This window comes from Macaca nemestrina, chromosome 13 (assembly GCF_043159975.1).
Source record: "Macaca nemestrina isolate mMacNem1 chromosome 13, mMacNem.hap1, whole genome shotgun sequence".
NCBI lineage: Eukaryota > Metazoa > Chordata > Mammalia > Primates > Cercopithecidae > Macaca > Macaca nemestrina.
In genome coordinates, this window is record NC_092137.1 from 107,269,870 (window position 1) to 107,295,414 (window position 25,545).

Genomic DNA, 25,545 nt, shown 5'->3' on the forward strand with positions numbered 1-25,545 from the left:
TTCACGACTTGAGGTTTAACAAGCAGTTCTTAGGTTTGGCACCAAAAGCATAACTCATGAAAGAGAAAAATGGATAAATTGAATTTCATCAAAATAAAAAACTTTTCTCTGCAAATGACATGATAGGGAAATGAAAATACATACTATAGACTGGGAGAAAATATTTGCAAAAATCACATATCCAAATGAGAATTTGTATTTAAAACCTATAAAGAACTCTCAAAGCTCAACAGTAGGAAAACAAATGATCCAATTAAAAATGGGAAAATGATTTTATCAGGTTTCACTAAAGAGGATACATATGGCAAACAAGCACATCGGAAGACTGTCAACAGCATCAGCTACTGGGGAGATGCAAACTAAAACCACAATAAGATGCCTCTATATACCTATTGGAATGGCAAAAATAAAAAATACACAATATTGACTGTTGGCTAGGATGCTGAGTAACTGGATCTCTCATACATCAGGCACAAAAAGTTTCTTATAAAGTTATACGCTTGCCATATAATCCAGTAAATTCATTCCTGGGTATTTAACCAAGAGCAGTGGTTCTCAGGTGTGGATGATATTTGCATTTGTCAATGTCTGCAGACATTTTGGTTGCCACAGTTGGGAGAGTTCTACTGGCATCAGTAGGGGCCAGGGATATACTAAACATTTTGCAATGCACATGGCAGTTCCCTCACAACAAAGTATCTGGCCCCAGATGTCAAAGTTGGTAGTGCCAATGTTGAGGCAAGAAACTTTGTCCTTGAGAAATGGGGATTTATGTTCACATAATAATCTGTACATGAATACTTACAGCAGCTCTACTCACAATTGTCAAAAACTGGACACAACCCAAATGTCCTTCAAAGGGTGAATGGAAAAACAAACTCTGCTACATCCACACAACGGATCAGTACTCAGCAATGAAAATGATTCACTGTCGATGAATGCAACCACTTGGCTGAATCTCAAAGACATCAGGCTGAGTGAATGAAGTCCATATCAAAAGTTTACAGATTGTATGATTACATTTATATGGAATTTTGTCAAAAAGACAAAATTATAGTGATGAAGAATAATAGATCATTGGTTACCAGGGGCTGCTGGAAGAGACAGAGAACAATTACAGAGCCATAGCATAAAGGATTATTTTAGGATGGTTAAATTATTCTGTTTACATATACATATATTTCATGCATCATCTTCTTATTTCTGGGCTCCCCCTTCTTTGCTATGACAAATTCCAGGCTGAAATGGCTGCATTCTCTAAGTGTCTATGTACTGAAACCTTGTCCAAGGATCTCCCCGTTCTTTCACTGAAAGTTACTCCTTCCCTTCCTGAGTTCCCACAGCTGTTTGTTTTCCTGTCTGTTACACATTCTGCCTGTTGGTGTAATTATTAGGCCATGTGACTTTCTCCCTGACCACAACACGATCACAAAGGCAGGAACTGTGGCTCATGTATCTTGGAGTTCCCCACAGTGCCTAGCCTGGCATCAGGGCTCAGTGTGCATTTGTGGAAATGAAAGCCTTGGTTCCCAGGAGCTCAAGCCCACTGGGACCAACAACAGAATGAAGGGAGGTTGCCTACAATTTATGACAAGCAGGCAGCCCATCTCCATGGCCTGAGCTGCATAATAAGCAGGAAAATGAAGCAAAAGGACTGAGTTGGCCCTCCAGTGTCAGAGAAGATGAACAAAGCTTATTAATGCACGGTAATACCAGCATGACATCAGAACAGCTTCCCCCAGCAACAACCCAGTTCTCTCACTGTGATGAAGTGCTCTGCCTACTGCTTCAGACTTTAGTCACTTGGGATCTGCATTATTGCTTTGTAAAATTGATGGGCAGTGGTACCATCTCCTAGTTTAAGGAATTTCTGTTAGCATTAGCGAAAAGCAATGGCTTCGCAATTTCTAAGGGCATTCCTTGCAATAGGAAAGTGAATAAAAATTGGGCCAGACTGGAACCATGTCCATCTCTAATCCCTGTGGCTCCCCTGCTCAGCCTCCTCCATGTCATCAGGAGCAGGTGTGAGCTCAGGTCTCCCAAGGTGAGGAAGTCTTATTTATACTTAACCCGAATGGGGCAAGAGGGGGGATGTTTATCTTAGTGAGTCTTTTTCTTTGATCCCCTAAGGAGGTTATTCAAGATCAAAGTCTCTTTTCCTTCCAAACTGCTTGGAGATGTTTCCCAATTTTTAAAATCCAACCTGCTCAATAGTCTTGTGTCTTAAAAACTATGCTTCTTTAGAAAGGTGACAGGCAGTGGCAGTGGATCTTTCTGGCAGTCAACTGCTCCGGGGAGAGGAGGGTTGAGAATGAATCTGAGTTTTTCCTTCTAAGTTTTTGGATTTTCAGTAGCCCAAGATGGCTTTCTTCACCACCACGTTCTGGAGCAGAGGTGACTGGTTCTCTTCCTGAGGTTGGGGAGCTGAGTATCACAGTTAGACAACGGTGGGCCACGTGCTGGTGAAATGGATCAAACACACAGGCCACGAGGGAAAGCAGGAACAGGCCACAGACAGACCCAAGGCTCATGCTATTTTCTGCCTTACTGAAAAGATGAAACATAGCTGTATCCCGGCCTCTTCAAGTGGCAGGAAATGAAAAGTATAGAAAATCCATCCACAAGAAACAAAATCAACAAGCACAAAGGGAGACAGAGGGAACGCTCTGGAGAAGGTAAGCAAATACATCTTTTTTTTTTTTTAAATGAGAGGGAGTCTCGCTCTGTCACTCAGGCTGAAGCGCAATGGCCAGATCTCAGCTCACTGCAAGCTCCGCCTCCCGGGTTCACGCCATTCTCCTGCCTCAGCCTCCCAAGTAGCTGGGACTACAGGCGCCCGCCACCTCGCCCAGCTAGTTTTTTGTACTTTTTTTTTTTTTTTTTTTTTTTTTTTTTTTTAGTAGAGACGGGGTTTCACCGTGTTAGCCAGGATGGTCTCGATCTCCTGACCTCGTGATCCGCCCGTCTCGGCCTCCCAAAGTGCTGGGATTACAGGCTTGAGCCACCGCGCCCGGCCTTTTTTTTAAACTTTTATTTTAAGATCGGGGATACACATGCAGGTTTGCAATATAGGTAAACTTGTGTCACAGGGGTTTGTTGTGAAGATTATTTCATCGCCCAGGTACTAAGCTTAGTATCCAGTAGTTACTTTTTCTGTTCCTCTCCCCCCTCCTAGCCTCCACTTTCATGTAGGCCCCAGTGTCTGTTGTTCCCTTCTGTGTGTCCACGTGTTCTCATCATTTAGCTCCTACTTATAAGCGAGAGTATGTGGTATTTGGTTTCCTGTTACGGTATTTGCATTGGTTTGTTAAGGATAATGGTCTCCAGCTCCATCCATGTTCCGCAAAAGTCACGAGCTCATTCCTTTTTGTGGCTGTATAGTATACCATGATGTATATGTACCACATTTTCTTTATCCAGTCTACCATCAATGGGCATTTAAGTTGGATGATTCCATGTCCTTGCTATTGTGAATAGTGCTGCAATAAACATTTATGTGCATGTGCCTTGATGATAGAATGATTTATACTCCTCTGGGTATATACCTAGTAATGGGTTTGCTGGGTCAAACAGTAGTTGTGGTTTTTAGCTCAAAGGCATCTTTTTACTGGCATGCTGAATACGCTTGGACAGAGAGGGGACTGGAGCCCTGCTGCTTCTGAGCCCTGAGGGCAGGCTGACGGACATGCTTCTTCTTCTCTTTGGGGGGGTCACAGGACTGGCTGCAGCACCTGTGGGTTACCATGCTTTGGCAAACCCACCATTGTGGTGTTGCAGTGCCTTTACCATGTCCAACGGGAAGGAGCAAATTCAAAAAGCACAGCTTTGCAAGCAGAGACAAGGTTATTCCCTTTGGGGTTTCTATATAACCTACTGTGTAGACTGGCTCAGAATCATACCTACCTCTTCTGCATGCAGAGAGGTGATTCATGGAGGAGCATATGGCCAGGCTCTTCTCCCTGACTTTTTTTAAAATCCAAAATTGGGTTGATTTCAACTCAACTTACTATCACCCCCAATTCCCCATCCGTCCTTGACTTTGGACTTACAGTCTTTACTTCGAAGGTTAAAAGCTGTGTGTTATGGACTGAATTGTGTCCTTCCCAAATTCTTATGTTTAAGTCCCAGCCCCCAGTGGTGGTTTGAGGATAAGATTTTTAAAGAGATAAGTAAGTTAAAATGAGGCTGTTAGGGTGAAGCCCTAACCCAATATAACTGATTTCCTTGTAAGAAGAGGGAGGCGGGGCGTGGTGGCCCATGCCTGTAATCCCAGCACTTTGGGAGGCTGAGGCAGGAGGATCACCTGAGGTCAGGAGTTCAAAACCAGCCTGGTCAACATGGTAAAACCCCATTTCCACTAAAAATACGAAAGTTAGCCAGATGTGATGGCGCATACCTGTAATCCCAGCTACTTGGGAGGCTGAGGCATGAGAATCACTTGAACATGGGAGGTGGAGTTTGCAGTGAGTCAAGATCCCACCACTGCAATCCAGCCTGGGCAACAGAGAGAGACTCTGTCTCAAAGAAAAAAAAAAAGAAAAAAGAAAAAGAAGAGGAAGACACACAAAGGATGTACATGCACAGAGAAAAGGACAGGACATAGCAAGAAGACGGCCATCTGCCGTATTTTGTTATAGCAACCTTAGCAAACAAAAACACCATAGGGAGCACATTAGAATTCAGGAAGCAATGACCATGGAACATTTTCATTTCAGTGATCCACTTGTATTTCAGGAAAATCCAGATGAAATCTCTGTACCTCAAGCAACAGCCATTTATACATGTATGTATGTATTCATCCACCATTCTATCCATCCTTGCTAATTTTTCCTGTATCATCAAATATGACAGCAGTGAGAGAAGGAAGGCCAGAATGAGCTGAGAAGAATCCTCTAAATCCTATGGGAAAGTAGAGGAAGCCTGCATTAGTGGTGATGAGGTCAAAAAGAGGCTTCAGGGATTTATAGGTGAAAGAAACTCATCAGTGACCATCTGGATTAATTGTTGGGCAAGACTCCCTAGGGGCAGGAGGCAGAACTGGAAAAACCTGTTGAGTGTGGCCCACCCAGTAATAACTTGAAAAGCTTCCTCCTATCCACTGCAGCTGGACCGCAGGCCACAGAGCCTTGGGGGCCACGTGGATATAGATCAGAGCCTTCTCTGCATCTAAGAATCAGCCACTTCAGGCTCATCCCAAACCTCTGCAGAGTAGCTTAAGAGGTTTCATTGATGGACAACTTCAGGTGCTGAAATTTTAAGGCTCACCTGGGTTTCCTTTATACCTGTGTATCTAAGAACATTCAGCTAAATCTTGCTGACTTATTCGCCACAGCATACAAGGCCTTCTGTGACGGCCCCAGCCTCAGCCCCTCCATACCCCCAGGCCACTCCTGTACTCCAGTCATAGAAAACCATGTGGGAAGCTCCAGCACACACACCGTTTCTTCACTTAATGACTGCTGCACATGCTGTCCCTCAGCCTCCAACACTTTTTTCTCCTGCTTCCAACTCATCCTTCGAGATTCTGATCCATAGATGCCCTGGGAAGCTATCCCAGATGGCCTGGGAGGACAGCCCTCATCCGCCTCCTCTCAGTTTTCACTGTATAGGGGGTGGGTGGGGAGCCAAGAGCAGCTTCCATTTGTGGAGTATTTTTTAGGTGTCAGGCCCTGGGGACCCCATGATTCTTTATTCTCCCAACGGGCCAAGAGAGGAGCACAGGGCAGCATCATGGCACACAGGCTTCTCCCTCTCCCACCTCCATCTGGCCCCTGGCCACTGGGCTCTTATGACACCGAGGGCTTCTTTATCTTCCCCGCACTCCCAACTCACAGAGAGCTCCCTGAAAGCAGGGCCATTTGCCCCTCCCCTGGACTTCCCAGGGCCCTGGCGTATAACAGAGGCTCAAAAAATATTTGTCGAATGCACTGTTCTTTGATACTTTGGTTTGTTACTTTGATTCCATTGCTATGGAACTTTTAGATTTTCCATTTTTTTCCAGCAACTTATATTTTCCTAAAGCAACCACCTGTTGCACCCAACATTTGAATTTTGGTTGTAAATAATGCTAGAGAATACTCTTCCATATTACTTATTAGTCTCTAGGAACGTGCATTTATCTCCACCTTTTTGTTTCTACTTCAGAGTATCTATGTTCTCTCACCTTCTTCTCTTGACTAAGCAAGTCAGTGATTTCTCTAGTTCATTATCTGCCCATTTATTTTCCAGAGAATTAGCTTGACTTACAAAAATCCAATCTACTGTTTTCTAATTTATTTATCTTTTTCATATTTATTTTTTTCATAGCACTTATAAAAATGCACCTTAAATTGGATACTTGATTCATCTTTTCTCAAAGTTTGAAGGTATGTTTTATTTTCTGCTTGGTTTACATTTCCATTATCATGATTTCTTAGCTATTTAGAATTTTATATTTTAATTTTTTCTTTGATCAAATTTGAGTTTCAAAAGACTGTCGAATTTGTAAGTGACTAAGGTGGGTTTTTTTTTTTTTTGTTCTACTCTATTATTTCTAGTGTTACCTCATTGATGCAAAGGATGCCACTCAAGCTATTTTTACTTCGTGGAATTTACTGAGGTTTTCATTATAGATCAATATATGATCCATTTTTATAAGTTTTATGAGACTCTGTAAAGAAGATGCAGTATCTATTGTCAGGAACCAAATTCAATATATGTCTGTTACTCAACTTTATTCTTATCAAAGTTGTTTCATGGCTTGATGAGAGATGAGTTGAAATTCTCACAGAACTATGCAGTTTCTGGGATTTCTCTTGGATTTTCCTATAGTTGTGTCTTGTTTTATGTATAATTGTATTATTTCATATCATGCATAAAATGTATGAGAGTTAAGTCCCCATTAGAGACTATGACCTTTATACTATTGTGTCTTTTCTAGTTCAATAGTTTTTATTGTCTTGAATTCAACCCTGACTCAGTATTTAATATAATATCCCTGATTCTTTTGTTGTTGTTATTATTTACTTGATCATTCTTTGTTCCTTTGAACTTTTCTGAACCACTTTGTTTTCAGTGCATTTTTAAGCTTTTTTAGGTAATTAAATGAATTTTTCTATTTCAAGATAATTGTAGATTTACATGCAATTGTCAGAAATTATACAGAGATATGTTGGGTATCTTTTACCCAGTTTCGCCCAATGGTAACATCTTAAAAAACTATAGTACAACGTCACAACCAGCATATAGACGTTGATACAGTGAGATCCAGGACATCTCCATCACCACACAGGTCCCTTATGTTGCCCTTTTACAGCTACACCTACTTACTTCCTCTTTCTGCAAACATCTCCCCATCCTTACCACTGGCAGCCACTAATCTGCTATCTCGCTATATAATTTTGTCATGTCAGGACTGGTATATCAACGGAATCATGATATGTAACCTTTTGGTATTTTTTTCTCCCACTCAGCAAAATTTTTTGGTGATTCCCTGTATGAATGTATCAATAGTACATTCTTTCTCATTGCAAAATAATATATATTTCATGGTATGAACATACCACAGTTTCCTTAATCATTCACCCATTAAAGGAAAATTGGGTTTGTTTCCAGATTTGTTGTTATCATGAACAAAGCAGCTGTGTACATTAATATACAAGTTTTTGTGTGAACACAGTTTTCATTTTTGGGGGGATAAATACCCAAGAGTGTAATTTCTGGGTTGCATGGTAAGCATGTATGTAGTCTTCTGAGAAGCTGCTATACTCTTTTCCAGAGTGGCTCTACCATTTTATATTCCCACCAGCAATGTATGAATGATCCAGTTTCTCTTCATCCTCACTTGCATTACGTGTCATCACTGTTGTTTAATTTAGCCATTCGGATAGGTCAATAGTGTTAGGGGGAAAGAGTTCATCTTATTGTGGTTTTAATTTGCATTTCCGTAATGGTTAATGGTGTTGAATGTCTTTTCATGCATTATTTGCCATCTCTAGCCTCATGAATAAAATGTCTGTTTGTATCTTTTGCCCTTTTCCTAATTGGATTTTTAAAAAACTGTTTACATTTGATTGTTTTTTGTATATTGTAGATACTACTCCTTAGTGTGATATGTGATTTACAAACATATCCCAGACTGTAGCTTGTCTTTTCAGCCTCTGAACATAGTGTTCCACAGAACAAATGCTTTTAATTTTGATGATGTCCTGCTTATCAGTTCTTCCTTTTATGAATCATGCTTTGGGTGTGAAGCCTAAGAACTCATCATCTAACCATAGTTGCCAAAGGTTTTCTTCTATATGTTTATTTCTAAAGTTTTTGCAGTGTTACATTTTATGTACATTTAAGTCCATGATCTATTTTGAGTTAAATTTTGTATAAAACGTGGAACTTAGATTAAAGTTCTTTAATTTTTCTTATTTTGCCTATGGATGTTCAGGTATTCCAGCACCATCTGTTGAAAAGACTATCGTACTTTATTGGAGCTGCTCTTGCCATTTCATAAAAAATCAGTTGGGCATGTTGGTATGGGTCTATTTCTGCACGCCCTATGTTTATCCATTGTTCTATGTGTGTATTCACCTGCCAATACCATACAGTCTTCATTACTATAGTTATACGTCTTAAAATTGGATAGACTGATTCCTCCCACTTTATTCTTTTCCAAAATTGTTTTAGCTATTCTAGTTCCTTTGCCTTTCCATATAAAGTTCAGTATAATTTTGTCTATAGCAATAAAAAAATTCTTGCTGAAATTTTGGTAAAAATTAGGTTAAACCTGTATATCAACATGGGGATAAATAAAATACCTTTACTATGCTGAATATTCCAATTGATGAATATGGTATATCTCTCCATTTTATAGCTCTACTTTGATTTGTTTCATTAGCATTCTGTAGTTTTTAGCATACAAGTCCTTTACATGTTCTGTTAGGTTTATACCTAAGTATTTCTAATTTTTTGAGAAATTGTACATGGTGTTTTTTGAAATTTTGGTTTCCAGGTGTCCGATACTAGTAAAGTCAGTCCTCCATATCCATGGATTCTGCATCCATGGATTCAATCAATCACAGATCAAAAATATTTGGGAAACAAAAGGATGGTTGTGTCTGTACTGAACATGTACAGTCTTTTCTCTTGTCATTATTCCCTAAACGATATAATATAACAACTACTTACATAACATTTACATTGTATTACATATTGTAAGTAATTTAGAGATGACAAAGTATGTATCTTTGGGCATAAGTTATATGCAAACACTACATAGTTTTATATAAGGGACTTGTGCATCCATAGATTTTGGTATCTGAGGGGTGATCCTGAAACCTATCCGCCACAGATACGTTGGGACAACTATATATAGAAATACAATGAATGAATGTTGACCTTGTATCTGCAACCTTGCTGAAGTCACTTATTAGTTCTAGGAATTCCTTTCCTTGCCTGCCTGCTTTCCTTCCTTCCTTTCTCTCTCTCTTTCTTTCTTTTCTTTCTCCTTCCCTTGCTTCATTCTTGTAGATTCCTTGGAATTTTCTACATAAACAATCATGTCATCTGTAAACCGGGCTATTTTTGTTTCCCTTTATTATCTAAAAGGATATGTCTTTTCCTTCTGTATCTTGTCTTATTGCACTGGCTAGAACTCCTAGTACTATATTGAATAGAAATAGTAAGACCAAACTTTGCCTTGTTTTTAATGCCGGGGGGAAAGTATTCAATCTTTCACCACTAAGTGTAATGTTAGCTATAGGATTTTTGTAGATACTCTTTTCCAAGTTGGGGAAGTTCCACTTTCTTCCTATTTGTCTAGGAGTTGTTATCATGAGTAAGTGTTGAATTCTGTCAAATGCTTTTTTCTGCACCAATTGGAATGATAATGTGATTTTTTTCTCTTTTGTCTGTTAATATGAAGAATTAGATTGGCTTACTTGTAAAAATTGAACCAGCCTTGCATCTTCAGAGCAAACTACACTTGGTCAGTGTATAATTCTTTTTATATATTGCTAAATTCTATCCGTTAATACTTTGTTAGGGATTTTTATGTCTATGTTTACAAGGTATATTGGTCTGTAGTTCTTTTTTGTTCTGTCTTTGTCTGAGTTTGGTATCAGGAGAATATTAACATCGAAAAATGAACTGGTAAAAGTTTTCTCCTCTTCTACTTTCTGGAAAATATTGTGAAGAATTGATAGTAAATCTTCTCTAAATGTTTAGGAGAATTAACCAGTGAAAGTATCTGGGCCTGGAATTTTCTTTTTCTGAATTTTTAAAATTGTGAATTTAATTTACTCAATAGTTACAAGGTTATCCAAATTATCTCATGTTGAGAAAGTTGTGGTATTGTGTGTTTTCGAGTAATAGTCTATTGCATCTAAACTGTCAAATTGATGTGCATAGAATTTTTCTTAGTATTATCTTACTACCATTTTGATGTGTACAGAGCGTATACTAATATAATCTGTCTCACTCTGGTAACTTGCGTCTTCTTGTTAGTCTTGCCAGAGGGTTGTCACTTTTATTCATCTTTTAAAAGATCTAGCTCATTGTTCCATTGTTGTTCTTTATTATTTCTCTGTTTTCAATTTCATTGATTCTTGCTCCTGTCCTTATTATGTACTTACTTCTGCATTCTTTGAATTTATTTTGCTCTTTATATTTTCTAGATTCTTGAAGTGGGAGCTTAGGTCACTGGTTTGAAACTTTTCCGTTTCTTAAAATAAGCTGTGAGTTTCCCTCTCAGCACTGTTTTGGCTATGTTCCACCAATTTGACGTGTTGTATTTTCATTTTCATTCTGTTCAATGTATTTTTATTTCTTTTGAGGTTTTTAAATTTTTTGAGGTTTGCTTTATGTTCCATGTTATAGTCCATCTTGGTTTATGTTCTTGGGCACTTGAAAATAATGCATTCTGCTGTTGCTGGGTAAAGTGTTCCATAAATGTCCATAGATCCTATATGTTAATGGTGTTAAGTATTTTTATGTGTTTTGATTTTTTGTCTAGTTGTTCTGTCAATTGTTGAGAGAGGAGTGTTGAAGTCTCTAACTGAAATTGTAGATTTGTCTGTTTCTCTTTTTACTTGTGTCAGTTTTCATGTCACATATTTTGTAGCTCTCATGTTTGGTGCATACCTTTAGCATAGCCATATCTTCTTGGTGGATTGACACTTTTGTTAATGTAGAATGTCTTTCTCTGTCTCAATTATTTTCTTTGCTTTGATGTCACTTTATCTGATATTAATATAGCCACTCTTGCTATCTTTTAATTAATGTTTGCATGATGTGTTATTTTTGACCCTTTTGCTTTCAACCTATCTATATCACCCTATACATAGCATATAATTGGTTCATGTTTTTTTAATCCACTCTGACCATCTCTATCTTTAAATTTTTGCCTTTAAATTATTCAAAATTAATATAATTATTAATATACTAAGTTTAAGACTGTCCTTGTATTTCTTGTTTTCTGTTTGTTCTTCTTGTTTTTTCATTTATGTTTTTTCTTCCTTGGCTTACTGTGCATGACTTGGGCATTTTTTAGAGTTTTATTTTGGTTTATACATGGTGTTTTGGGGTGCATCTCCATGAGTAGTTTTTTAGTAGTTACTCCAGGTACTACATTTTGTATATATAACTTTTCATGGTCTACATGCATCAACAGTTTGAGTGAAGTGTGGAAAGTTGACCATCCTTTACATCCTATTGCCCTCCCTTGTTTATAATAGTCTAAAATGTTTTCTCTACATCTATTTAGAATCACATCAGTGTTATCATTTTCACTTCAATTATCCAACATAATTGAGAAAATTCAAAAGGAGAAGGAAAGCCAATTGAATTTACTATCTTTGTTTACCGAATTCTTTCTTCTTTCCTGATGTTTCTTGATTCCTTCTTTCATCATGTCCCTTCTGTTTAAAGAACTTCTTTCCACTTCGTTAGTGTACTTATTTTGGTAATCAAGCTAATCTGAGGATAGCTTGATTTCCTCCTAATTCCTAAAGGATATTTGTACTGGACATAGGTTTCTGGTTGACAGTTCCTTTTTTTCTAACACTTTAAAAATGTTGTATCACTTCCTTCTGACCTCTATGGTTTCTGATAAGAAATTTGCTGTCATTTGAATTGGTTTTCTCTTAGAGATAAGATATTGTTTCTCTCATTGCTTTTAAGACTTTCTTCATCTTTAGTTTTCAGAACTTTAATTATGACGTGTCTTGGTGTGAATTTCTTTGATGTATCCTATTGGTCATTCAGCTTCTTGAATCTATAGGTTTATGTGTTTTGTCAAATTGGGGGATTTTTCAATTATTATTTCTTTGAGTATTTTTTAACTCCATCTTCTTTTTTTATCTTTTCCTGGAACCCCAAATGATATAAATTTAGTTTTCGTTATAGTGCCACAGGTCCCTGAGGCTCTGATCTCTTTGTTTTTCACTCCATCTTCTTTCTGTTGTTCAGATTCAGTCATTTCTATTGTATCTTCCAGGTCACTTATTCTTTCCTCTGTTCTCTCCATTCTGCTGTTGAGCCCACCTACTGAGATTCTTATCTCAGCTGTTACATTTTTCAGTTCTAACATTCCCATTTGGTTGTTTATGTTTCCCATTTCTTTGCTGAGATTATTTTATTGGTGATATTTTTACTGTTTCATTTGTTTCAAGTATGTTCACTATTACTCACTGAAGCATTTTTATAATGACTGCTTTAAAACCTTTTCCAGATAGTTTTAACATCACTGTCATCTTGATGTTAGTGTCTATTGATGGCTTTTTTCATTCAGTTTGATGTTTTCCTGGTTCTTGGTATTGTGAGTGATTTTTGACTGAAAACTATGCATTTTGGTATTCTATGGTGATGAAACTCTGGATCTTATTTAAACCTTGTCTTAGGTAACATCCTGTGATGCTGCACTATCAGGGGAGGGTGACACACTGCAACCACCAAGGTTAGGAGATGCTCCTCATTGCTGTTGGGGTGGGGTGCTGGCTCCCACTAGGCCCCTGCTGATTCCACTCTGGTTGGGAAGGGTAGAGGTGCCTAATTTCTGCTCCACACATGGTCTCCATGGACACTACCAGGGGGTGGCCTCAATACTATTGGAGCCAGTGGTTAAAGTCTTGACTCTCCCCATTTCGCCTTCTCTGACACCACCACAGTGGGGAGGGGGCAGACTGACCTATTATTGCTGGGGGGAGGAAGAAGTCCAGGCTCACCAGGTGGTCTCCAGTGACACTGTAGTGAGGCAGGAGGGGAAGGGAGGCCTCGTTACTGCCAAGTGGAGATGAAAACCCCAGCTCCCGACTAGGCCTCCTCTGACACAACTGTAGTGATGAGGTTGCATAGACTCATTATAGCTTCATGAGTGTGGAGTCTGTACTCCCCACTGGGCCTTTCCTGGCATGGGTGAAGGTGGGGCCACAGATTTTTCTGTGCTGCCTGGCTAGAGGAGCCTTCTGCTTCCCCTACCCCTTCCCCTCTTCCTCCTTCTCCTTCTTCTCTTCCTCCTTCTCCTTCTTCTCTTTCTCCTTCTCCTTCTTCTCTTTCTCCTCTTCTTTCTTCTCCTCATTTTTCTCCTCCTCTCCTCCTTATCCTCCTCCTCATCTACCTCCTCTTCTTCTTCTCCTCTTCCTTTTTCTCCTCCTCTTCCTTCTCCTCCTCCTCCTCCTTCTTCTTCTACCCCTTCTTCTCTCTCTCTCTCTCTTTTTCTCCTTTGTGTGCATTAACTTTTTCCAGGTTGCCAGCTTCTTCAGCTCTAACTCTGGAATGTATGAGGCACAAACAAAATTCAGGGGGTTCCTGCTGTGTCATTCACTGGGTCCTGAGGTTCCTAGCTTGGTCTACTTTCTAGTTCTTACCTTTCAGAGTCTTTTATGTTTGTTTGAAATGTAATTTCCACTGTTTTTAGTTGGACTTAGCAGAAGGAATAGGGATGAGTATTCATCTTCCTGGGAAAAATGTGCATTTTTGAAATATATATTGTATGGTTGGGTATTATCTTTCATCCAATCTGAGAGCCTTTCACTTTTAACAGGAGGTTTGTCTCACTTACATAATAAATCTTAATCCTGATATTGAATGTTATGTTTTGTGTACTTTTAAAATGTTACACATTAATCAATTATCAATAGGCTGTTATTCGCTGTCCTTTCCATCAGGCAAGGGTTTCAGGAACACACCAAGTTGCCTTGTTCCCATCCCACCCCCAGTTTTTTACTATTATTATTATTATTTTACAGAGATGGAGTCTTGCTGTATTTGCCCAGGCTAGAGTACAGTGGTTCAGTCATACCTTAATGTAACCTCAAATTTCTAGGTTCAGGTGATTCTCCAGCCTCAACCTCCTGAATAACTAGAACTACAGGCATGTACCACCTTGCCTGGTTAATTTAGTTTTTAGAATTTTTTTGTAGAGATCTATGTGGCCCAGGCTGGTCTTGAACTCCTGGCCTCAAGTGATCCTTCTGCCTCAGCCTCCCAAAGTGCTGGGATTACAGGCATGAGCCACTGCCCTGGCTTATCCTGTCGATTTTACAGTTCTAGAAGAGATAAAGGTGGAAAGATTTTCCCAAAGATGAAAACATTCCATCAGCAGACCTAAGAAGAGGAAGTGACTGGTTGACTGGGGCCTTCTTGGCGGCCATTTTTCTGACATTTCATCCAGAACTAATTTCCTCCTTCCTTTTTTTTTTTTTTTTTTGAGACGGAGTCTCGCTCTGTCACCCAGGCTGGAGTGCAGTGGCTGGATCTCAGCTCACTGCAAGCTCCGCCTCCCGGGTTCACGCCATTCTCCTGCCTCAGCCTCCCGAGTAGCTGGGACTACAGGCGCCTGCCACCTCGCCCGGCTAAGTTTTTGTATTTTTAGTAGAGACGGGGTTTCACTGTGTTACCCAGGATGGTCTTGATCTCCTGACCTCGTGATCCGCCCGTCTCGGCCTCCCAAAGTGCTGGGATTACAGGCTTGAGCCACCGCGCCCGGCCCCTCCTTCCTTTTTTTATCCTTCCCTTCCTTGCCTCTTGTGGACCAGGCATTTTCCTAGGTTCTGGGAGAGGAAGGGAGCAGATCAAACCACTATTTTTCTTTTTCCCCATCTCAAAGTTTTTATCTATGGTGCTTTGTGGGTTTCTTTTTTTCCAATAGACTTTTGAACATTGTGAAATTAGCCAAAAAGAAAGCAGCTAAAATTTAGTAAGGGCAAGAGGAAGAGTTAAGCAGGTGCAGAGAGCAGAAATCTTCAAGTCTCTTAACATTTCCAGTTTTTAATCAGGGTGCAAATGTGGTTGGTTGTGGGCAGGGAGCTGCCTCAGTGTGACTGCTAGGCTTTGCTGCCTTCGTCAATCCATCCAGCGTGACTTCCCATATAACTTTAGTGTTTACATCCCCCTCACTGGGTGCTGAAAAGTCTGGGATCCCCCTAGACACCTGGTAATTCTGTTAATGTCTGCTAGTCTGGATCCATATCTCAGAAGCTCCCTGATGGAATTTCTCCATGCTCTTGGCAAGTCACAAAAGAGATGTCTCCTGGGAACTTTAGCATCTTGATCTCTATTTAAATGTTGAAATGATAAGTCTTGGCCAAGCCCTGTTCTCTCCTCCCGCTAACTTTAGTCTCCGAGGGCCAAATTTTGCTCTCAGTTTCCTGTATATGACTTCTACCAAATCCTTCTAATTTTCTTTTGTCTCTAGTGACTTCCTCTCCTGCTGTCCTGTCTTCTAAAGCAGTCTGAAATGAAATTTGCCCCCAGAGCTGTGCACAGAGGAAATGGGGAACAGATCATTCAAGAAGGAACACCCTACCCGCAAGCCCTGTGCTAGACTCGCATGGGTAGGCATCCCCAAAGTGTTGCACCCTCCACGCCTGGGCAGCTCACTGCTTTTCTGAACACCAGGATTTGTGCTTCCTAGCTGGTTCTCCACTTAGATATTTATTTAGATGCTTGACAATGAAGTATCAAGGAGCAGAGCAGGTGTAATGTCCTCATATACTGCTGCCATCTGTGCACTCCTATGCTCCTCTTAGGCGACCGGGCACATGTAGAGCTTGCTTCTGATGGCATTTGGATTGGAAATACATTGACCCATTTCTCCTGATAGCAGAAGTTTGTGGGGGAGCTAGGTGAAGTGTAAATGCACAGACAGCAGAGCAGATCTGTTTGTGGCAAGAGAGGGAGCCCCTCTGCCTTCCCGGTCCTAATCCCCTACCACCCCTCTCCCTCTCTACTCCTGGCCCCTGGCCTGGACACCATGCTTTCAGAACAATTCTAGAGCAACTATTAGCTGGTGATGGCTTCTGCTGCATTCCCTCCCAGAGACACCTAACTTTGACATTAACTACTGGAAGACCCGTAAAGTCTTCCAAGCCAAGGAAGGAATATTGAATGCTATAATTTCAAGACAGCTATAGGTCAGCTGGGGAAATGTGCACAGCAAGAATGGAAGCTTCTGGATACCCCTCCCCTGGGAAGGCAGCTGTCTGGGGCCCTTATTTTGGCAGTCAGCTCTCAAGGCATGCATCAGTGCACCTGAAACACTCTATAAATGGAAAACTCAGAACACAACGTGTCACATCGACACCACCCGATGCACAGTGGAACCCACACAGTTAGTTAAATTTAATTTCCTGCAGAGACATGGGGACTTAGCTCAAATGTCACCTCCTCAGGGGAGTCTTCCCTAAACCCAGGTTGAGTTGAGTACCCAACTGAGTGCCCCACTAGCTTCCCAAATCCCTTCCCTGTCAGCACGTAGCCCATTCCAAGGTGCTGACGTGTCTGTCTCACCTATTTGTCAGGGAGTTATCTGAGGGTGAGGGTCACATTTTATGGATATTTGCAACCTCAGTGCCTAGCACAGTGCTGGATACATAGTAGACACTCTTAAATGTTTCTGAAGAGGGACCATGCCAGCTGTGTCCAGACAGCCACCAAAATGACCCTTCTGCTGACTTATTATGGAGCCTGGCATACTACAATAATTTTTTTTTTTTTTTGAGACAGTCTCGCTCTGTTGCCCAGGCTGGAGTGCAGTGGTGCGATCTCAGCTCACTGCAACCTCTGCCTCCTGGGTTCAAGCAATTCTCCTGCCTCAGCCTCCCGAGTAGCTGGGACTACAGGCATGTGCCACCACACCCGGCTAATTTTTTGTATTTTTAGTAGAGACGGGGTTTCACCATGTTAGCCAGGATGGTCTCTGTCTCCTGATCTCGTGATCTGCCCACCTCGGCCTCCCAAAGTGCTGGGATTACAGGTGAGAGCCACTGCACCCGGCCTAAAATATATATATATATATATTTGAGTTAAAAAGTTAGTCCTATGCCTCAAAGATCCCTTTCCAAAATTGAAGCTTCATTGGGAGGGATAATTGTTACCGATATTTTGGGGGGTTGGTTTGAGCTGAGCTTTGCAGAATACTTGACATAGGCTTGGCACTTGCAGAGGACTTCTAGGAGAGAAGAGAGTGAGGTATCCCAGGTCTCAGTGGCATAGGAATGAGAGAAAACCATTGTTGCTGGAAGTGTAGGTCTGAAACCTGATTTCTATGTCACCAGTAGTTCTTCTCCCAACTTTTTTTTTTTAATTATTTTTAGAGTTGGGGTCTTGCTCCGTCACACAGGCTGGAGGGCAATGGCATAAACATAGCTCACTGCCACCTTGAACTTCTGAGCTCAAACAATTCTCCTGTCTTAGCCTCCACATTTTTTTCCTTATTAAATATAAAAACATTAGAATATACTCTTCAAGTGAGCCAGGTATTAGAAAAACACTACCTGACACACAATAGGGACTCAGTAAACATTTGTTGAACAACTTATTTTGGGAACACTGCCAGCCACACTCTTACTTCTTTCTGTGTGGCTCTAGCTTGCAAGGATAAGAGAAGGTGGAGGGAAAGGTAGAATGGGCCAGGGCTGGATTCCAAACCACAGCCCACCCACAACTCTTTATTTGCCACTCTTTATTGCCTGTGTTATGGGAACTCTGCCACTCTTTATCGCCTGTGTTATGGGAATTCAGAGCAAGGACTGACACTATTCATCCTGGACTGGGTTTGGAAATGCAGTCATACCCCAGGAAAGAATCCCTTTTCTTCCATGTGGAGGCCCAACCCCATGCCCAGCCCCAGATGATTGAGTGGTGATGTGGGTACATGTAGTGCATGCATAGGGTGTGTGGCCACAACGGGCAGCCCCTGAGTGCCTCTGCTTGAGAGGCAGAGGGAAACCCTTGCTGGTCAGAGCCTAGAACTCTCTCAATGGCACGGGGCCAAGATGAGGTCCTTGGGCATGACAAGGGCCACCTGCAGAAGGAAGGACATCATGGTGTGCACAGCGTGTGATGGAAGGTGTGTGTAGTTAATTATTGGCGGCTAGGTTTGGTGCTTAAACTAGCTATCACCTACACAGGTTGAGAAAAGGAAGAAAAAGCAGTTAGAATGCAGGAAAGAGGGAAAAACCCCATCTCACCCACTTAACAGGCTCAAACTGCTGCTGCTAGCCGCCTGTGAGGTGGGGACAGTCCCCTGCAAATGCCCTGCTTAGACACTTGGGTTGCCGTGGCGAGCACCTTATGAGACAAAGGCGTGAAGGCCTTCTCCGAGCACAAAGGCAGACAAAGGCACTTGCCTGGTCCTGCAGGACCAGTCCTCATGCTGGATACCGAATGGCTCAATTACTATGCCTTGGACCAAGGAAGGGGGTGGGTGAGGAGGAGAACTTTGGGAGAAGTGAAGCAGAAAGAATCTTTGTGACAATGACAATTTAAGAAACACTAGACAACCAGCTTGCTGGGGCGCTTCTAAACCTTCTGCGGGGAGGTGAAGCAGTGGAGCGGTCATGTGGAAAATTTCCTTTCTCCTCCATGCACAGTCATTCCCAAACTGAGGGAAAGGCATTGTTTTCCTCGTGAAAACCCTCATTCTGGACAAGATTCCATCAGGCTAGGAGAAAATGCCTTCACCTGGGAAGAAGCTGTATTCAGTAAGCGTAGAGGACTGAAGGGTTGAGTCATGTTGGTCTCTTGGAGATTTTTGGTTTCAAGGAGGATTCAAATGTGTCTGATTTCTTAAAATGTAATTAGACAGAGAAAGGGTTGCATCTGGCCAGACCATGGTGGCAGGGGACGTGGAGGGAGGCCTGGCGTCCCTCCTTCCACACGCTCCCAGGCTTCTCTATGTATTTGGGGGCAGCATTCATACTTGACTGGTTAGAAATCCTAAGGAAGCTTCCAGCAGCATTCAGCCCCCACACCTCCCATCCGTGGAGCCTTGCTGGGGAGCTGTCTCCGCAGGTTTGCTGTACCTGGGCTGCAGCTCTTGGCAGCTGTGCCCATCAACCCTGATGAGCCCCTGCACGTCCCACTGGGTAGACAGCAGCTATGAAAACTGTTCTATATGTCTGCTCAGATCAAGGTATCATCTGCTGCACCACCAGACAGCCTGCCCACTTCAGCCAGCCCTCCACCTAGAACAATAGGGAGCATGGTTGCTGCTGGTGTGTGACAGCCCTGCCAAAGGTTGCAACTTAGGAGCAGAGATTCAAGCCAGTGCTATAAATAAGCCAAGCTTTATTTTCCTACAAGCAGCTTGGTTTTACTACTGTTTGATGCTGTAAATGTGGTAGGTATCAGATCCACCTACAGACAGGCCTGCCTTGAGCCTCCCATGGTGCTTCTAGCCAGGTGCCTTTGGCAGGGTGACCGAGCCAGGCCACAGCTGGGACTGTAGCATGGGGAATGTTCCAGGCACTCACTCAACATCACTAGAGCTGGCAAGGCTTGCTCTGAGCCAACCCTTGTTCTACTGTCTTGTTCCAGGTAGAACCCATCAGCCAAAGCTCCTTCAATACTAGCTCTTGTCTCCTGACCTGGTCGGAAGCATTTACCAGCAAGGGCCACTTTCCTCCGACCATTCTATGTAAATATTTTCCAGCTTTTCCGAGGGAGGCAGGGACGCTCTGCAGGCGATGGCTTCAGGACGTTTTAGTCCCATCTAGGCCCCTGGCTGGGGCTGTTATCTCCCACCCAAATTGGAGGCAGCTGCTGCCAGATGTGTAAGAAACTCCCAGGTGTGCAAGAACAAAATGAGGAGGTGTGATCATTTACATTCAGTAAATGATGGTGCGAGCACAGACTGTCACCAAGAGATCTGTCTTCCTGCCAACTTCTACACTAAACAGAGGCTCTGATTTTTAAGAGGGGACAATTCTGTAGGGGACAGAGAGGGTCTGGACCAAGCACTGAGAAAGAGGCCTGCTAGGCAAAGTCAAACCATGTCATTGAGGGAGAGGCTTTGGCCCTGATTCAAAACTAGGCTGACCCAATGCCCTGGTTTGCCTGGGACAGTCATGGACTATGCCCGCCATCCAAGTTCTATTTTTAATGGTGCCCCTTTTACTCACACACACACAAAATCCATGTTTGGATGATAAGTTTTATGATTACCCTATTCCAAAGATGAGAAGGAATTAGGCTAGAAATGCATCCAGAGTGACATGTGGGACGTGGGGCCCCAAGAAAGTTCACTTGGCAGTGCCTAGAGGAAAGAGATGAGTGGTAGAAGGCCAGGTTGGTTCATTCTCAAGCATATTTAGAACTGCAGCCTTGTTGATAATTTTCACTCAGGACCTCGCAGAGTGTGATGCTAGAAGGGTCTTTGGGGTGGTCTAATTTACCTCCTCTCTTACTGGAAGAGGACATTAGGCTAAAAGAGATAAAAGTGACCTGCCCAAGGTTACACTCCAGTTGCTGGCAGAGTGGGGATAGAAACTTGTCCTTAAGGGGTCAGGTCCAAGTACTCTTTGCTGAGACAGGGGGAGATGGAGGACCCTGAAAGAGGCTACAGAGGATGAACAGACACATGGAAGCTTCTGTGGCAGCTCCAGGGCAGGGAAGCATCCTAGACTACCCCACAGTTCCTAGATGGTGGGATGGGAGGACACATACTGGTGGGGTTTAGACTTGCTGAGCTTGCTTGAACGTGAGCTCAGGTGACACCTGGAGTCACAGGGGACTGCAGGTGGAGCCAAGGGCAAATGGGCTCTCCAAGGTAGTGACCGAGAGGGACCAAAGAGATTAACTGGCAAATAGGACTAAGAATCAGTGAAGAAACAGGTAGGTATGGAGATCAAACGCGAACAGGATCAAATGAGTAATTTATGGAATCTAAATATTGTTCTGTGGTTCAAATTGTAGTGAAATCTGAGAGGCAACTCCTGATAACAGCTACCTTACCCTTGGGTACCGTTTCCCTAGCCCCTTCTTGGGTCTGCAGTGGGGCACAAACCTTAAGCCAGTAACAGCTTCTACCTCTGCTTGGTAGCTGGGAAACTGAGTCACAGAGAAAGTGGCTTTCTCCTGTCTTACAGGATCCTCAGCAACAAGAGTGTGACTAACGAGCCTTGAGAGTGACTCCAGAAGCATGCTACCACAGTACCCCTCGTGCTTCCACTGCAGTCACACCTCCGGTGTGTGCTCTCCTGTTGGTGAAGGGGTGGAGTGGTGGATTTTTCTATGAATTTGCTCGTCTGAGTGGGCCCCGCAGGAAGAAGCCCAGCATGAGAGTCTGGGGACCCTGGCTTTCTGGTCCTAGTTCTATTGCTGGCTGACTAGCTATGCAGTGGTGGCTAGTCACTTCTTTTCCTGTCCCTCCTGCTCTTCCTGGTTGTCAGATGAAGGTTCTGGCTTGTGCCATCTTCAAAATCTCAATGCTTTTGTCTTTGCAGGGGGATCTGACCTTGGTTCAGTCATCTACTTAGCTGTGAGTTCATCTCTTGCATCTTCTTGGCAGTCTCTCTATAGAGCATCTTCACAGGTTAGAGAAGGTGGAGCTATGTGATTGAGGGAGGGGCTTTGGACTTGAGTCAAAATTAGGCTGCCTGGGGCAATCATGGACCATGCCTGCCATACAAGCTGCATTTTTAATGGTACCCCTTTAAATATTTGTCCTCAGGTCTCAATGACCTTTGACAATGTAGAATGCAACATTGGAATGTATGACAATGTAGGAATGCATGCAAAATATAATTTTTAAAAATATCAGCTGGGTGCAGTGGCTCATGCCTATAATCCCAGCACTTTGGGAGGCCGTGGCGGGTGGAACACTTGAGGTCAGGAGTCAAGACCAGCCTGACCAATATGGTGAAATCCCATCTCTATTAAAAATACAAAAAATTAGCCAGGTGTGGTGGCAGACACCTGTAATCCCAATCAGTGGGGAGGCTGAGACAGGAGAATTTCTTGAACCCAGGAGGTGGAAGTTGCAGTGAGTTGAGATTGCGCCACTGCACTCCAGCTTGGGCGACAGAGTGAGACTCTGCCTCAAAACAAAACAAAACAAAATCATATTTGGCCCAGATCTACGTTTTTTGCCTCCCACAAGTTTTCATGAGGTTAAGTTAAATATGTCAATTTATTGGCCGGGCGCTGTGGCTCACGCTCATAATCCCAGCACTTTGGGAGGCCAAGGCAGGCAGATCACGAGGTCAGGAGATTGAGACCATCCTGGCTAACATGGTGAAACCCCGTCTCTACTAAAAATACAAAAAATTAGCTGGGCGTGGTGGCGGGCCCCTGTAGTCCCAGCTACTCAGGAGGCTGAGGCAGGAGAATGGCGTGAACCTGGAAGGCGGAACTTGCAGGGAGCCGAGATCGCGCCACTGCACTCCAGCCTGGGAAACAGAGAAAGACTCCATCTCAAATTTAAAAAAGTGAATTTATTTCAGACAGCCTGCAAAGTGGATAGCTCACTAGAGCAAACATACAATCACCTGCAGGCTGACTGTAGTCAAAATAATCTACTGTCACCCTGAATAGGTTTTCTCACATAACATCTACAAAAACCCGGCATACCGTTGTCACACCCACATGGTGCCTTCTGATATGTGACATTAGAAAACCTCAATCTCCTGAAAAAAATCATAAAATAGTTTCAGTATATATGAACTCAGCACACGTTTTTTGTTCAGTGAAACTTCTTTCTTTGATGATGCCTGTTCAAATATTTGCAAATATTGAGAATACACCCACAGAAATCATCCTCTGTTGCTGAGGCCACACAATCGGCAGAAATCAACAGGTAAGACACAAAGGACTGAATGCCACTGGAGGTCACGCAAATTCCAGGAAACCTCAGGCCATCTTAGCCTTCCTCTCCCACCCCCAAGCTGTTAGTTTCTAACTGAATGTGCTACAGAAGCCAGCCAGAATACCATGAAAGTCAGCAAGAAGGTGAAATGGTGAGAGGAGGAGGGGCCTTTGGGTAGCATCTCTTTTCACCTCTTGCTCTAGATGTGAAGAAACTCAGAGGGGGCTGTGGCCTCTCAAGTCGGGGAGGCCATGAGGACCACTAGAAGCAGGCCTGGAGGTGTGGTCTCTGGGGCTGGGCTCCGTCGCTGCCCTCTCTACCCCAAAATGCCTCTGAGATGCCCACATAACATCCAGGGGATCCCAGGATTTCACCCCCTGAAAATGGGAAGGGATGGACAGTAGGGGAAGAATAAGAGAGAAACAAGAAGAAGCAGATGGTAGAAGAAAACACTGGGTGGAGGGAAGAAAGACCAGAGGCCGGTGAGCAGAGCAAAGAGGTGAGCATCCAGGGCCCAAAAGCTGCTTCAAGGTCACGGAAAGCCAGCCTGCATCTGAAAGGAAAGGTCCTTGCAGAACAGAACTTAAAGCAGGAAACAGAATTAAGCGTGGAAAACAAGAAAGGCCGATGTGCCTGAATCTGTATCATTCTAAATCAGTGTATCAGAAGCCCAGAACTCTGACAAATCAGGGTTCCCAGACAAACCCAACACTTAGTATGGGCAACACTTCTTTATTATAAAACTAACATCACTGAAAGCTTTTTTTTTTTTTTTTTGAAGACCAAAAATATCACATCTTAGGCAAATGAGTTGAAAATCCCTCAGAGTGACACCCTATTTTTTTCCACCCATTTCTAAAGTCAGAGGACACCTGGTAAAGAAACTGGTTTTTAGGTAAAGAAATGCAATTCCTGGTGCACGCGGTTTCCTGGTGGTACAGCACTGAAGTGACATCATGGAAATATTTGTGTCTCAAGGTCAGTCTGCAGGGTTTCTGTGTGAAAGCATGAGTCTTAGTCAGTGGTGGGAAAGTGTGTGTGTGCACCTTTGCGATCTGCTGCTGTTTACTGCTCTCTGCTTCAAAGACAAAATTTTAATTAAAGCCAGGTGGGCAGCTTGCCAGGATTTTCCACACTTTTGGCTCACCTAGGGATGCAGCCTAAGTGTAGGTTATACCATTTGGAAACGCCTCTGCTCCTGTCATTTGGAAGGAAATAAACCAATTGTTACTTGGCATGGGGGGCTGGGGGGAAGAAGTTTGTCTTCCACTCAAGGGCAAGGAATCCATGACATAAGATGCTCATTCTGGTGGTGAATATGAACGGTCTAGTTTGTGCAGCATTCATTACGGTGACAAAAGTAGGAAGCAGCAGACTGGGAACGTATGGAATCCTTTGTCTTAATTAAAAATAAAGTAGGAGCTATGGAATTTGGCCAAGCCTCATAAATCTGCTTAAAAAAAAAAAAGCATCAAGACTCTGTCGGATAAGTTTAAATAGAACCAACTGAGCCCTCTGGAGAGTTAAATAGATTCCCCACTCATGTGGACACCCACTCTCCTGTCACTTTCCCGCACTCTGCAGGCAGCAGTGGTGCTCATTAACCAGCAACCCTCCAATTCGCCTATGACAAGCTTATCCCCCTGGAGCACACGATTCAGAGATGATAAATTTACTCCCGCTTGTAAAAATGAAACTCTCCTCGGGGCGATAAAAACGCTCTGAGCCTTTAGGAAATAAGTTCTTTATCTGATAACCTACCTTCATTAACAAAGTCTGGTCCTCTTGGTCAGGACAGCTCTTCACTGCCAGGGAGAACTGCTCTAAGGTAACTGGAAGGGAAGAAATGGAAATTGTGAATGACTTCACTTCCACCTCTGAGCCCTTCTGATATGAAGGAGGACACTGTGGTTAGACATAAATAGCATGCTGTCCGTCCTTCCTTGGTGACATGGCAGAGCTCCCCAACTGTCCCCTGCATGGGGCAGGGGCCCCCACACAGGGACTTCTCCACTCCATCAGATAGAATCATTACAGTAGAGTACAAGGCCATTCCCATCAGCAAAGGTCCTCCCTGAACTGCCAGGAGGTCCTGGGTTCAGCTTCCTTTTGGGCCATCTTGTCCCCAGAGATGACACTCTATCCCCGCTTCCTGGGACCTTCACTGAGAAGACTCCACCTGCCTTTGTAAATCTGACAGTGCTAATTTTTAAAATCTCAATCTTCCATCATGATTTCCATGGCTTTAATTCTTCTCTTGGTGTATGGCCCTGAGTGTTGACTGAAACCCCACAAACGCCCCCAAATATATGAAGTCCTCTTTCTCCAACCAACCTTCTCAAAGAGAATAGGGAAGAGAAACCCAAGAAGGTTTACGAAAAAAAAAAAAGTTTTAATAATCCAATGAAATTGGCCATGAAAGCCCTAGAAATGTTAATCTAGAAAATTTACACAAATTACATTCCCCTTCTCATATTTATGGCCAGGTT

At 42.8% G+C, this 25,545-nt stretch overlaps 1 protein-coding gene across 11 annotated transcripts in view; it reads right to left on the reverse strand.

Moving 5' to 3' along the window:
* LOC105471812 (acyl-CoA oxidase like) overlaps positions 1 to 25,545 on the reverse strand; it is a 382,094-nt gene that overhangs the window by 28,110 nt on the left and 328,439 nt on the right. For all 11 annotated transcript variants that reach the window (XM_071077117.1, XM_071077121.1, XM_071077118.1 and 8 more), the window contains one exon: positions 24,818 to 24,888. The gene's annotated coding sequence lies outside the window, so the exon portion shown is untranslated. The remainder of the gene's footprint in view (positions 1 to 24,817; positions 24,889 to 25,545) is intronic.